The sequence below is a fragment of the Lepisosteus platostomus genome, chromosome 10 (genome assembly GCF_059453375.1).
Source record: "Lepisosteus platostomus isolate fLepPlt1 chromosome 10, fLepPlt1.hap1, whole genome shotgun sequence".
Classification (NCBI taxonomy): domain Eukaryota; kingdom Metazoa; phylum Chordata; class Actinopteri; order Semionotiformes; family Lepisosteidae; genus Lepisosteus; species Lepisosteus platostomus.
Window position 1 is genome coordinate 16,766,839 of NC_142620.1, and position 14,208 is coordinate 16,781,046.

At 36.9% G+C, this 14,208-nt stretch overlaps 2 pseudogenes across 1 annotated transcript; both read left to right on the plus strand.

Moving 5' to 3' along the window:
* Window positions 1-1,002: 1,002 nt before the first annotated feature.
* Window positions 1,003-6,359, plus strand: LOC148653447 (cytochrome P450 1B1 pseudogene; annotated as a pseudogene).
* Window positions 6,360-8,421: 2,062 nt separating this feature from the next.
* On the plus strand, window positions 8,422-13,224 carry LOC148653448 (cytochrome P450 1B1 pseudogene; annotated as a pseudogene). Its single transcript, XR_015941667.1, has 2 exons — window positions 8,422-10,577; window positions 11,303-13,224. The product of XR_015941667.1 is annotated as a cytochrome P450 1B1 pseudogene (transcript).
* Window positions 13,225-14,208: the final 984 nt, after the last annotated feature.

The following is a 14,208-nucleotide window of genomic DNA, read 5'->3' on the forward strand; positions in this document are numbered from 1 at the left end:
TAAGAACATTAGAACGTAAGATAATTAGTGATCGTAGTGCACAACGCCTAATACGTGCCCCTGTCCATCTGGTGTTCACCAGAAAGCCTCTCACTCCTAGTAAAGGTCGCGATATAGATGATTTTGCTTTACACAGTATATACAATATATAATAGACTACTGCATCTATGCAGAACCTATTTTAAGATTCTAAAAAGTCACTTAGCATACGTTTTATCTTTCATTAAAAACTGTCAATATACTGTACTCCGTACTTTAATTGAAAATTGAAGCTTTATTTTCAATACATTACACAACGTACAACGTCTGGTTTAAATAATTGTTCTCCCTGTGTAACTCTAAGGAGACAGACTTTCATTAATAGAAAAAAAAATTGTGGCTCTCTTTGTAAAACCGACATGCGTCGTTACAAGATAATGCTGTTTGTTTTTCAGAATTTACGCACAACATTAAAAAGAAATCAGAATCATAATAATCTTTTAATGTTCCTGGCATGCAAACAATACCCAAACACTTTTAACTTCAAAAGACAAATGTAAAAAAGGTTGCATTCAATTTCACTCACTTCAAACTAGCACTCACATGCGAGACAGACCGTATGAGGAGTTTGGTCCTCCAAAATAACTCCGTAAAGATTATCCCAAATCTACATGTGAGCACATGCTTATATAAACAGTATGTACGCTGGTGATCAATCTGTTAAATTTCAAACTTTTGTTACTCCAGAATGTGTTCGCCAGAGACGTCCCTTCCTCAGTCGTTTCTACCCTTCTTCAACCTGCTGGATTCAAACACTTCACTAGCTACTGAATATTATTACCTCTGCGCACTTTCTCTCGCTCCTTCTCCGGAGCGCTCTGAAACCCCGCAGGAATGAGCTCATGTAATGGGGTCTCCGGGGCTGCTACAATGGGAGGAGAATGATAGAAAGCACAAGCCCAGCCCCTTGCACTACAAATGTATATAAGAGACGGTTGTAACCCTAAACAGAGCTAAGTTTGAAGCTACTCAAACTTTGAAGGAGAAAAAAAAATCAGACTTCTGTACCTGATGAAACTCTACAAACCACTAAAGAATTACTGGACTGGAATCTAACCCACAACTGTACAGAAAGAACTCTATCAGCGGACATTGCATAAGACTTTCATACAAAAAAGCACTGGACACAATTCTCAAAGATCAACCACAGATATTTTTCACAACTTTCTTGTGGATATTTATGCAGTTGCATTTTTATTGCAAATCTTTCAGATACATTTTTTATATAATTTCAAAAGTTTAACCACTGAAGAAGCTGTGATCTTAATCCTTAAATCAGGGAATTTTAGATCAATTATTTAAATTCTTTCTTATCCTGAGACTTCAATAGTTGTAGCAACAGCAAAATCTGTTTAAATACAGAGGAATAACTTGCCTACCTGCCAGCATGGTGCTGTGGGATTCAGAGTTTGGAGTGAAGGGCAGCAGCAGCATCAGAGAATGGAGTGGACAGGTCCAGCCAGCTCTGGTCGCCTCCTTCGTTTTTCTGTTCTGTTTGGAAGCCTGCCTGTGGGTGAGGAACCTGAGACAAAAGAGACGTCTGCCTGGACCCTTTGCCTGGCCAGTTGTGGGCAACGTTATGCAGCTAGGACAAATGCCCCACATCACCTTTTCCAAACTGGCTAAAAAATATGGCAACGTCTTTCAGATCAGGCTGGGCCGCAATGACATTGTGGTCCTCAACGGCGATACTGCAATCCGGCAAGCTCTGATTAACCACAGTGCAGAATTTGCAGGAAGGCCAAACTTTGTCTCTTTTCAGATTATCTCAGGTGGCAAAAGCATGGTATTTGGCAGCTACAGCAGACTGTGGAAGGTGCATCGGAGAATTGCTCATTCATCCATCCGAGCTTTCTCTTCAGCTAACAGCCAGACCAAGGAAGCATTTGAGAAGCATGTGGTGGGAGAAGCCCTAGATCTCATCCAGGTTTTCTTGAGGCTCAGTGCAGATGGACACTACTTTGAACCTGCTCATGAATTAACAGTGGCCTCTGCAAACATTATATGTGCACTATGCTTTGGAAAACGGTATGGCCACGATGATGTGGAGTTCAGGAAGCTGCTGAGCAGGGTTGACAAATTTGGTGAGACTGTAGGAGCAGGGAGCCTGGTGGATGTCATGCCCTGGCTCCAGGCTTTCCCCAACCCAGTGCGCAGTATCTACCAAAATTTCAAAGAGCTCAATGAGGACTTTTTTCAATTTGTGAAACACAAGGTGATTCAGCACAGGCAAACCTATAACCCAGAAATTACACGAGACATGAGTGACGCCATCATTGGTGTCATAGAGCACGGGGTAGGCAATGAAAATGGACTGACCAAAGCTCATGTTGAAGGAACTGTCACAGATCTCATTGGTGCTGGCCAAGACACGATTTCAACAGCTCTGCACTGGATCCTCCTCCTGCTGGTAAAATACCCTCACATCCAGGCTAAACTTCAAGAGCAGATTGATAAAGTTGTGGGCAGAGAGAGACTGCCAAACATCGGGGACAAGAGCAACCTAGCCTACCTGGAGGCCTTCATCTACGAGACCATGCGCTTCACCAGCTTTGTTCCTGTGACAATCCCCCACTCCACCACTGCAGATGTCACAATTGACGACCTCCACATCCCCAAGGACACTGTGGTGTTTGTGAACCAGTGGTCTGTGAATCATGACGAGCAGAAGTGGAAGGATCCTCACGTCTTCAACCCATCCCGTTTCCTGGACGAGAACGGAGCTGTCGACAGGGACCTGACCAACAGCGTGATGATCTTCTCCATTGGGAAGAGAAGATGCATCGGTGACCAGATCGCAAAAGTGCAGATTTTTCTGTTCACAGCCATCCTCCTGCACCAGTGCACCTTTGAGAGCAACCCTTCACAAGAAGTCACCATGGATTGTTCTTACGGCTTAACACTGAAGCCTCTCCACTTTACTTTATCTGCCAAGCTCAGGGACAAATTCATAAGCTTGGTTTCACCAGCATAAAAAGCTAGGGGTTAATCAAACCTTAAATTTCTGCCTGACCTTCATTGGTAGCAGAGGCTCCTCTGTGTTAAAGACAATCGATGACACTCAACAGTGAGTATTGGCCAATGGGTTACAACCTTGTCAAATTAAACTGCACTGATCAGTACTGTTAAGGGATTTCATATTTAATATTTAATTATTATTCTACCACAAATTATAAAGCTATTATTTTTGTAAAGGGTGGTTAAATGTTATATCACATCATATTGCAGTAAAGTAAGTTATGCAGGATAGTTAAATTTAATGTTCCAAAACAGGTTACAGAAATGTCAACTGTGACAAGTGAAAGTGCTAGTGCTAGTAAACAGGAGTCAAGGATTTTGTTAAGGTTGCAACAAAGTATTTCTGCCACAGCTATAAATTTTCCAAAGTCTTGAGTGTATATTGATTGCTCTGCATGGACAGTAAAATGTGTGCAGCTAGTACACAGAAAATTGTGTAAGAAATAACAGCTGCCAATGTAAGCATGCATCACATAGTGTTTATCCTGTAGTGTACACCCATGTAAATGTGTATGGGTAAAGAGACATTTTTAGGCAAATTTAGTTTCTGAATTGAATTAACTCATTTTTCAGTTAAACTGTTTATGCATTTCATAAGTCTTCATTGTTAAATGTATTTTTTCTGAAAATAATTACAATTTATTGTTACATTTAAATATTTCACAAAATACCACATTTTACCTTTTTTAAAAGAATCAAAGCAAGTTTGTTAAATGTTGTAAAGTCATACTGTAATTAAATTAATAAAAAATACACCAACTACTGTAAGTAAACTAACATGACAGTGTGCTGAAGGGGTTCAAAGGGAGGAACTGTTCTTCTTTTGGTACAAGCTGTTGGGATGTAGTGTTTTGTGTTGCAGAACACATTTGCTTTCAAAAACTTTAAAACTTACTGCTTCAGTTAGGAGTTAAATATCTTTCTTTTTCATCCAAGCTTCGTACTGTATGAAGCAACAGCCCCAAAACGAATCATTTCCAAAAACTACTTCCACATGTTTGATGTTTGTCATTATGTACACCTCTGTTTGCATATTGAGGCCTTCAACTTATTGTTGTAAACGTTTTAGTTTATCTGCAGTGTTTTGTTACAACAATAGAGTACATAACTCAGAAATTAACTAATTATGCTCTTCGTTTTCTGAAAAACACAAACATGTGACTATCTGTTACATGTTTAAAAACACACACAATTTATAGGATTTGTTTTGTAATTGCTACAAGGAAATGACCTGTGTTGGTATGGCTGAAAGTGAGGATCCTCGTGTCATTCTGGCAGGTTATTTTGTGTCAGTGTAAGGGACAGTTCCCTTCTAAAGAGGGCAATGCATAGTCCTTGGTCTCTTAAAGGTGTAGTCTTGAAAACAAGTAAGTATATTAAATACAATTTTGTAAATAGCTACAAGCTATTTTGTGAATGAAAAACTTGTTTATTTGGCACATCATACTTATGCCTAAGCGAATTAAATAAATAAATTCCAATTTATCTTATTGTATATACATTATATGTAATACAGTAAATGGTATTACTTCTACCCTTAGAATGCAAAACAATTGCATTATTTTCATACAATCAATTTACTATGCTCCAGTTTTAATAAACTTAGTAAACTGTGGTGAAGTGTTAGCATCACCTCAAGCCTTGCATTAGATTCATACAAACTCAAAACTGGTTTAGATCACAGGAAGAAGCACAGGAAGGTGTACCAAGTTTAAAGGTATTTAAAGGTTTAAATACCACAGAATACCAGAGTTCTTTGTCAAACAGACCACAAAACTACTACATATTCTCTACACATGTGTACAGTATCTGCACACACCTAAAAAGCAAACAAACTTGAATTATTTAGGTGCTGGTGACCTACAATTAGGAACTACTGTGGTGAGATTAGTGCATGGTATAAAAATTCGATTTTACATGCCAACCCACCACCTATTCTTAAATAAAGGAAACAATATAACTTAAACTTTCCAAGGCTCCCTTAAACTCTGTCCCCAATGTCATTCACAAGTGATTTTTTGTCTTTTCTATTTGTATTCTAAAATAATAATGTACACAATTTTAACAATTATGTTATCGTGTAACTTAACTGGAATATTTACAATATAACCACTCCTGTTTTTCCAAATGGATTTTCATCCAATAAACAAGGGGTTTATAAGAATGAAAATGTATGTATAAAAAAGTACCATAAACCTTTCAAACTCCAGAAAAAAATATTGTGGCACTAGCAAAAAGCCATGCAAAACTTCTGAAAAGTAGAACACGATTCTAAGTGCAGGTCTGCAAACTCACTAGATGATGGTTTGTATTTAATGACAAAAATTGCCATGTACTGTATAGTAAAACACATAGCTCGACATTCAAAGCTTCAGGAAGGTCCAGTGTGCAGCACAATGTACTGTAATCTTGTAAGTGTCTCTTAAATGTTGTGAACTCTTGTTGTAGTCTTTGTGTAGTGAGTTATCAATCAGCTATAAACAAAGTGCTGCACATACAGTAGCAGTGTTCATCCTGCAGTGTACAATATCCTTTGTCCTTTGTCCTTACCACAGGAGGTACAGTATACACCTCTCCAAAGACATGAATTGATGGAATAAACAAAATGTTATAACAGGTACATTGAAATGTTCAAGGCATTATGGTTACCCAATTACAATATGGTAAGGAACAAAAAGCAAGCCTACATGGTCCAGCAGGTCTGACCTTTGGCTTAAATACACAACCAGGTTAGAGTTTAAAACCAATATATCCATGTACTCTACCACCTACAGACATTTTTTATTTCTTAGTTTTTAATATGGCTAGTAGTTGATTAGGGATTAAAATGATCCTTTAATACAATATCTTCCCTTACTCCTTCCTGGCAAAAAATAAAAAATTCAGAATCATTCAGGAGAAAAAGTTTTATTACCCGTAAGCCTCGTTCCTACTATTGCAGAGAGAATCTCTGCATTTATAGTCTTTAATTTTGTGCTTGATTGTAACTTCTCTTTTTCTAAAAGATTACCATTTTCTCCATTATCTCATGTATTGAATGTATACCTTAAGCTATTCTAAAGTAACATTGTTAGACATGTTAACATATTTATAAGTAGGCTTTGCATTTATTTTTCTTTATTTTTTAATAATGTAAACTTAGCTTTTTGATATATTTTTGTTCCTTTGTTGTTTATCAACCAAAATGTGAATTCAATTTAAAGTGGATGTTTCCGAAGGATGAAAAATCACTTTCTTTTGTTTGCACAAATCAGCACACTAATAAATACATAAAAATAAAAAAATGAACAAAAGTAACTGAATTAGGCATCTGCTTAAGTATAGTATTTACACATTTCTTATGACTCTTAACAGTTAAACATGGATTAGGTTTCTCCCTGGCTTCATTCAACTTTAATAAATTTCAGAGGGAACAAGAAGGCATCAATTAAGTCAATAACCAAGCATACTCTGTCCACCTGGAAACATGCATGTTAAAAACCATCTTATTACAGGTTCATCCCCATGGAAGAATATACAGTATACAGTGCAGGAGTACACCACACACAAGGCCAGAATTCTGCAGCAATATGTTTGCTGCATGCAGATCCCAATATCTGAATCTCTGTGATATGTTTCCCTGCAGTTTTAGTCATTTCACTTCAGATACATCTTAAATCTCAAAGGCGTATTTAAATCTTTCCTCAGTTGTGACATTTGTAATTAAGAAATTTCAAAATGTCTCAGCTTTCAAAAAAGTGAAGAACGACAGGGCCAAGGTCTTTACTTAAACGCCAGATTGATTCCTTAAGATTTTATTATAAACTTAAAAGTTCATATTGCTCAATAAAGGACGATTCTGACACTTTCAATGTACTTCATTACCTAAAACCCAATTTCTCCTCTTACAACAAACTGTCAATTGAATTTAGAATAATTCAGATTTCTCTGAGGAACTATCATATTCAAACTCTACTATCAATCATTTCATATTGCAACCAGCCCGTTTGCGTGGACCTCATCAGTCGTTTTGAATGAGTGACCTGCCTGAACCCTGGAGCCACAAATGCAGTTCACATTATTAAACACAAAATAATATTTAACTTCATATTTTCTGTTCAAAGCTACAGTATATAAAATAGACAGGCCTAAATAACCTTATATAAATAAGCCAAAATGTATGAAAACAACACCCCCACTTACAATACTACAGCATTTTAGAATTTGAAGCTGCAGCTTTATAGAACATCAGCCCCCAAATATACAGTACACAGTACACAATTACAAATCAATTGCAAGATCCATACACAAGTCCGGGATTCCATAACTTTGAGATCACAATCAACTGTATCAAGTAACTGATTTTCGAAAATGTTTGCTGCAAGGAACAATAAAGTTAATGTTTTTATTTATTAAATTGTTTATCACTCAATTGGCACAGCAAGAAGTTTAGACTAACAGTTGCTTATGAATGGATACCAGCTTTCCTTATATGGCAGGTTGCAAATCTAGCCATTACATTGCCCAAACATACCATCTGTTACACTACAGGCCAGTGAAGCAAAACATATCTAATAAATGATTTAGAAAGTAGGGACTTGCTCCAACCAAAGAAAAAAAACCCCAACATCAGTATTCCAAAATTAAAAAAGGCCACACTCCCCAGATCTATCCTCCATAAAAGCTTGTAGGAAAAATATCTAATTTCTCTAAACCACAGTGCTAACCAATCCACTTAATTTTAATTCATATGACAGTTCAATGAAAAAATGTTTCGGTAGTGTGTTCACCCTGGTATATAAATTTAGAATATACGCAGAAAATATGTATATATTATATTGGCTATATATTATTTATGTTAACATCTGTTATAACCATGTACAGTTTGATAAACAGCTAATGGTAGATGATTAAACTGTTCTCCTGGTGAAAAATAAAGGTAACGTACAGCATAAAATGATGGAAGTCGTAATCTTATTTAACTTCCTGGAAATATAGGTAGGATTTTAGCATTAAATGAGTGAAATCTATTTTACTCCCTGTCAGAAAGTATCCGTCATAAAAAAATGAAAAGTATATGCCAAAATACATTTTAAATACAGATCACAGGAGCTATTCTCATTTTACCTTAATGCTGATTTTACCTAAAATAAAACAGGCATTTAATCAGTAAAAAAAGAGATTTGTATGTGTTTTTTATGACATCAGAACTGTAGTTACATCCTTTGCAACAGCTGGCATTTTTTTCAGTTCAGCAATAGCTACTATTGCACTATGACCTCCCTGGTTTGCTAAGATTTACTTCAACACTACTGAGTGATGATCTCCTGGAGGAATGAGATCAAGTTGTAAAGTTCAGTAGGGATACTGGGGTCTCCACAGTGGCCACAATGGGAGGAGTAAGATAATAAACCAAGTTCCAGCCCCCAAAACTAAACAGATATATAAGGGAGAGTGGCAAGGCTAAATACAGCATTTCTAACCTCATCTACTCAACAGGACTGAAACAGAGCAAACCTTTGAACCTGTGTTGGAGTATTAGGAAAAATTATTTAAGAGAAACCAAAGCACATGGGCTTATTACAGCAATACCTTGTCATCGTCTAGATTTACAGTACCAGCGATGAACAGTTTGAATGGATTTTATTTCAGATTTAGAGGTATGTCCATTAATCAAATGTTGGGCAAAAATGAAGCACACTAGAACCTTGCTGTCAGACGGAAGAGTTGCTTTAACATTTTACATCTCATAAATAGTATGTGAATGGAAAAACCCTTTAAAAAGACACTTTAACTGGGAACCTGTGAAAGAAGATTTAACTTTTTTACACCACACAGAGCAGCATCAACGTTAAAAAAAAATCAGAAGGAGCTGTGGATAATTCATCATGGCACAGAGCAATACAGACTTTAGAGTAAAAGAAGGCACTGCAAAAGACTGGAGTGGACAGGTCCAGCCAGCTCTGGTCGCCTCCTTCATTTTTCTGTTCTGTTTGGAAGCCTGCCTGTGGGTGAGGAACCTGAGACAAAAGAGACGTGGACCCTTTGCCTGGCCAATTGTGGGCAACGTTATGCAGCTAGGACAAATGCCTCACCTCACCTTTTCCAAACTGGCCAAAAAATATGGCAACGTCTTTCAGATCAGGCTGGGCAGCAATGACATTGTGGTCCTCAACGGCGATACTGCAATCCGGCAAGCTCTGATTAACCACAGTGCAGAATTTGCAGGAAGGCCAAACTTTGTCTCTTTTCAGATTATCTCAGGTGGCAAGAGCATGGTATTTGGCAGCTACAGCAGACTGTGGAAGGTGCATCGGAGAATTGCTCATTCATCCATCCGAGCTTTCTCTTCAGCTAACAGCCAGACCAAGGAAGCATTTGAGAAGCATGTGGTGGGAGAAGCCCTAGATCTCATCCAGGTTTTCTTGAGGCTCAGTGCAGATGGAAACTACTTTGAACCTGCTCATGAATTAAAAGTGGCCTCTGCAAACGTTATATGTGCACTATGCTTTGGAAAACGGTATAGCCATGATGACGTGGAGTTCAGGAAGCTGCTGAGCAGGGTTGACAAATTTGGTGAGACTGTAGGAGCAGGGAGCCTGGTGGATGTCATGCCCTGGCTCCAGGCTTTCCCCAACCCAGTGCGCAGTATCTACCAAAATTTCAAAGAGCTCAATGAGGACTTTTTTCAATTTGTGAAACACAAGGTGATTCAGCACAGGCAAACCTATAACCCAGAAATTACACGAGACATGAGTGACGCCATCATTGGCATCATAGAGCACGGGGAAGGCAATGAAAACAGACTGACCAAAGCTCATGTTGAAGGAACTATCACAGATCTCATTGGTGCTGGGCAAGACACGATTTCAACAGCTCTGCACTGGATCCTCCTCCTTCTGATAAAATACCCGCACATCCAGGCTAAACTTCAAGAGCAGATTGATAAAGTTGTGGGCAGAGAGAGACTGCCAAACATCGGGGACAAGAGCAGCCTAGCCTACCTGGAGGCCTTCATCTACGAGACCATGCGCTTCACCAGCTTCGTTCCTTTGACGATCCCCCACTCCACCACTGCAGATGTCACAATTGAAGACCTCCACATCCCCAAGGACACTGTGGTGTTTGTGAACCAGTGGTCTGTGAATCATGACGAACAGAAGTGGAAGGATCCTCACGTCTTCAACCCATCCCGTTTCCTGGACGAGAACGGAACTGTCGACAGGGACCTGACCACCAGCGTGATGATCTTCTCCATTGGGAAGAGGAGATGCATCGGTGACCAGATCGCAAAAGTGCAGATGTTTCTGTTCACAGCCATCCTCCTTCACCAGTGCACCTTCGAGAGCAACCCTTCACAGGCAGTCACCATGGATTGTTCTTACGGCTTAACAATGAAGCCTCTCCACTTTACTTTATCTGCCAAATGCAGGGGGAAATGTTTAAGTTTAGACACTCAAGCATGAGGAATTTAGTACTTGTCAACACTGGTCCTTGGGATCTATGTTTGAATCAGACTTGAGGAAGCCAATAACATTCAAGTGAGTATTGCAATTGTTAAAAGATTCAGAAATATTTATGAAATATAAAATATGTCTTGTTTAGTGTGCCCTGAAAAATAACAGTGACCAGTAAGATTACATCAAAGATGTTGGCATTTTTAAACCCATAAAATAGGTTATGCCATAAAATGTTTGAATTTTTTCAGTATTCTTCATATTTTGTTGGAAGAAGAAAAGCCTAACTTAGATATGAAGTATAAACGAACTACACTGTCAGAATTAATGCAAATCAATATTTGCTTTTTTACCATTCTATAGCAATTACAAATAACATTCATATATTACTGTTTGTATACCTTTGGATAAAAAAGAGGTTAAGCACTCTTTTTGCTAAAAAAATCCCTTTATTATGTTAGCCAGCAATTCATGAGCAATGTTAATGGTGATGAACAAGAAAAGATCTCAGATCTCTTTGTGGACTATGGTAATTATGCTGTAAAAGAAATGTGCTTGATGAAAAAGTAAAGCTTGTTGTGGTTTATTCAGACCACAATTTTAAAAAGACATTGAAAGGGCACAATAGAAGTATATTATTCGGCTACTCAAAGCTAGCATCTACATAGGCACTGTTAAGAAGTGCAACGTTTTGGCCGTGGAGCCTTCTTCAGGTGTAAGAACACCTGAAGAAGGCTCCACGGCCGAAACTGTGTTTTCTTTCTTCTTTTTTTCAGCATGGAATAAACCTATTACTTGTTCCTTTGCAGCCTACGCATGTTGACACAGCTACCCACCTGAACTGTTAGGAAGTGTACCATTTGAAATATGCTGTTGATTTTGTGACATGGGTAATTTACTCATTTCAAGTAAGCTCCATCCATGGTGAACCACACCAAAGCTAATGTCATGAAATGTTTTCATTCCAGTCCATTGATTCGCAGCTCATCTACTCTCTATTTTCTTTATCTGCCAACACAATTGGCAGGCAGATATTCAAACATTTGAGAAACATATTTGTTTTTACCACATCTCATTAACACCATCATTAGTGCAAAGCAAAATACCACAAGGCCTTGTGGTTTTTTCCTACAATTTGAAAAATAGGAAAGGTAAAAGTAGTAAAAAAAGGTTTCTCAAAGAATTTCTAATGCAGAGACAAAGTTACAGTAAAACAGGGTACAGGAATTAGTTTTCTTCATGTGTACTTTATTAATTAGAAAGGGATACGAAGGATTATTTTAAAAACCAAACTCCTCCAACATGTGCACACAGTTAACTGCTTTAGGTCATGATAAAATGACTTCTGGGTCACCATGTGCTCGGTGGTCACCCGTTCATGACCCCTGTCCTTACTAAATATAAATTCATGTAGAAATAAAAGATCAAAAGTAAATGTGCACTGAAATGAGAAAAAGTAAAATTAAAACATAAATTCAACAGAAAACCTTAAAAGACATATTTGTGAAAAAATAAAAATAGAAAAAAGTAAACTGTAAAACCCCTTAAAAAGTTTTAGTCAAAAAATACCACAAGTCACCTTTACACCTACCTTTCAGTTAAAAAAATAACACTTTTTCCCAGCATTTCTAAAATTCTTACGATAATTATCATACATCTAGATGACATCTAGACATCTAGAGACTTGTGTCTTGCTAAAACTGAGACTTCTTACACTCATAGTAACTCATTTATTTTAGAATTGCGGTTCTTAATAAAATATATCAGACATGAATCTTTTTCTTATATTTGGTTTAACACAATAAATCATTTGAATTGAGCTAAAATCAGTAAAAGCACAGTGCAACTTCCAAAAAGCACAAACCGTTATCAAACACAATGTAGAATCTTACTGTGTTCACCTTTTTTGAAAATAAGATTTAAATGTAAGATAAGTTCAAGTTGCTTGTATTTAAGGCTATTTTGTTACTGAGAAATTAATGTGTTTTAGCCATTAAGAATTGAAGCTATCAGACAAGATGCAAAGCAGTCTATATACTGTATGTAGGTCACTGGCCAGATTTATGATACAGGCGTACAAATAGAACTTAAGCCATAGTGTATAGTCTTGCGATATACATAAAATTTTAGCAATTCAAAAATGCAAGTCAGTTTTTTTTTTACATTTTGTTCACATTTTCATCTTTTCTAAATCATTCCTTATAAACATGAAATCAATGACTTTTGGAAGTTCTAGCAACAAAAACATTTTCACAAAGGTAAGGAATGTCCAAACAACTCTCTTGTAAAAAATGTGATAATAAAAATGAGATAATAAAAATAATTAAAGAAAAATTGAATATTAATATAATATGCGGGTATATTTGTTCTTTACTGGAAGAATCATAGAAACCAATTATGAATGAAAAAATCACAGCTGGTACAAGTCTGTCACAAATAAATGACAATCAGCATTTTAGAATAGAATCCTTGTCATGTTCTGTAATAGATTACTGCAATGCCCCGTCACCTTTCATAATTGATTTCAATTTTTAATGGGCCCCTGTAATGTACGGTTATAAGAATGTTTTATTTCTTGATTAATAAGTATAAACTATGATAATCAAGGTCCTATATGCATTACACATTATTTTTAATGCATATTAATTTTCATTTTGTCAACATTTATCTTTTGCATGTTATTTTGTGATTCAATACCAGAAAACCAATAAAGTCTTCATTGAAAAAATGATGCATTGTCTATTGTTCTTCACTCAGAAAAAAAAAACATTCAAAATAAATACAGAAATAAATACACCTGAGGTCTGGGAAGCTTCATGACACAAAAATAAATCTGAAAAGATTACAATAGTTACAATATAAGAAGATAACAAAAGTCTGCAACAGAGAGGGGGTCATTCCCTTCTTGCTTATTTGGTAGTTTAATAGCTGAGTGAATCTAAAAATTCATCCAGGTGTTTCTGAAATGTGCCCCGAGTTTGGCCCTCCTGGCCGGAACCTGGCTGGAACGCCTGTTCCAGAAACCCACGGATCTCTGAGCAAAGAAATGTTTCATATTCTCTGTTCTGAATGTATTCCCCTTAATCTTTCAGTTGTGATCACCATGCTCTTGTTTCAATACTGAGTGTGAAAAAGTCCCCTTAGTTAAACCCAGCTATAACCCTTATGATTTGTACACCTAGATCAAATTTGCTCTGTTTTAGATTAAAGAGATTTACTGTAGTTCCCTCAATCTGTCTAAATATATGATACTCCCCTGACACTAGGATTACTTTTGTTGTACTTCTTTGTACTCTTTCTAAGGCTATATCTTTTTTGAGGTATAGTGACCAAAACTGAAATGATCTCCAGACTTTGTCTTATTAGTGCATAACTTCCCAAAGATTTAACTTCCCAGGATTTAAATTCCACACTTTGTGCTCTCCACCTTTCACTACAATACACTCCATTTCAAACTTTAATTTTATGCACAGCATTTTGGAAGGCAAAATTCTCTTCTTCATGAAAGTCTGTAACCCTCAGAATTGTGGATGTCCTCAAATTCACATAAGCTTCAAAAAGCTACCTGATACTTAAACAGGATAAGTCTTAGCATTGCCAGGTGGTTTTTGAGGCTTCTTTACTTAAAACATTATTAAATATAATAGTTGTGTTAACCACCCCACAAACATTGCAATCCAGCAGTTACTGTAGATGTACAGTTTAATGCATAAGT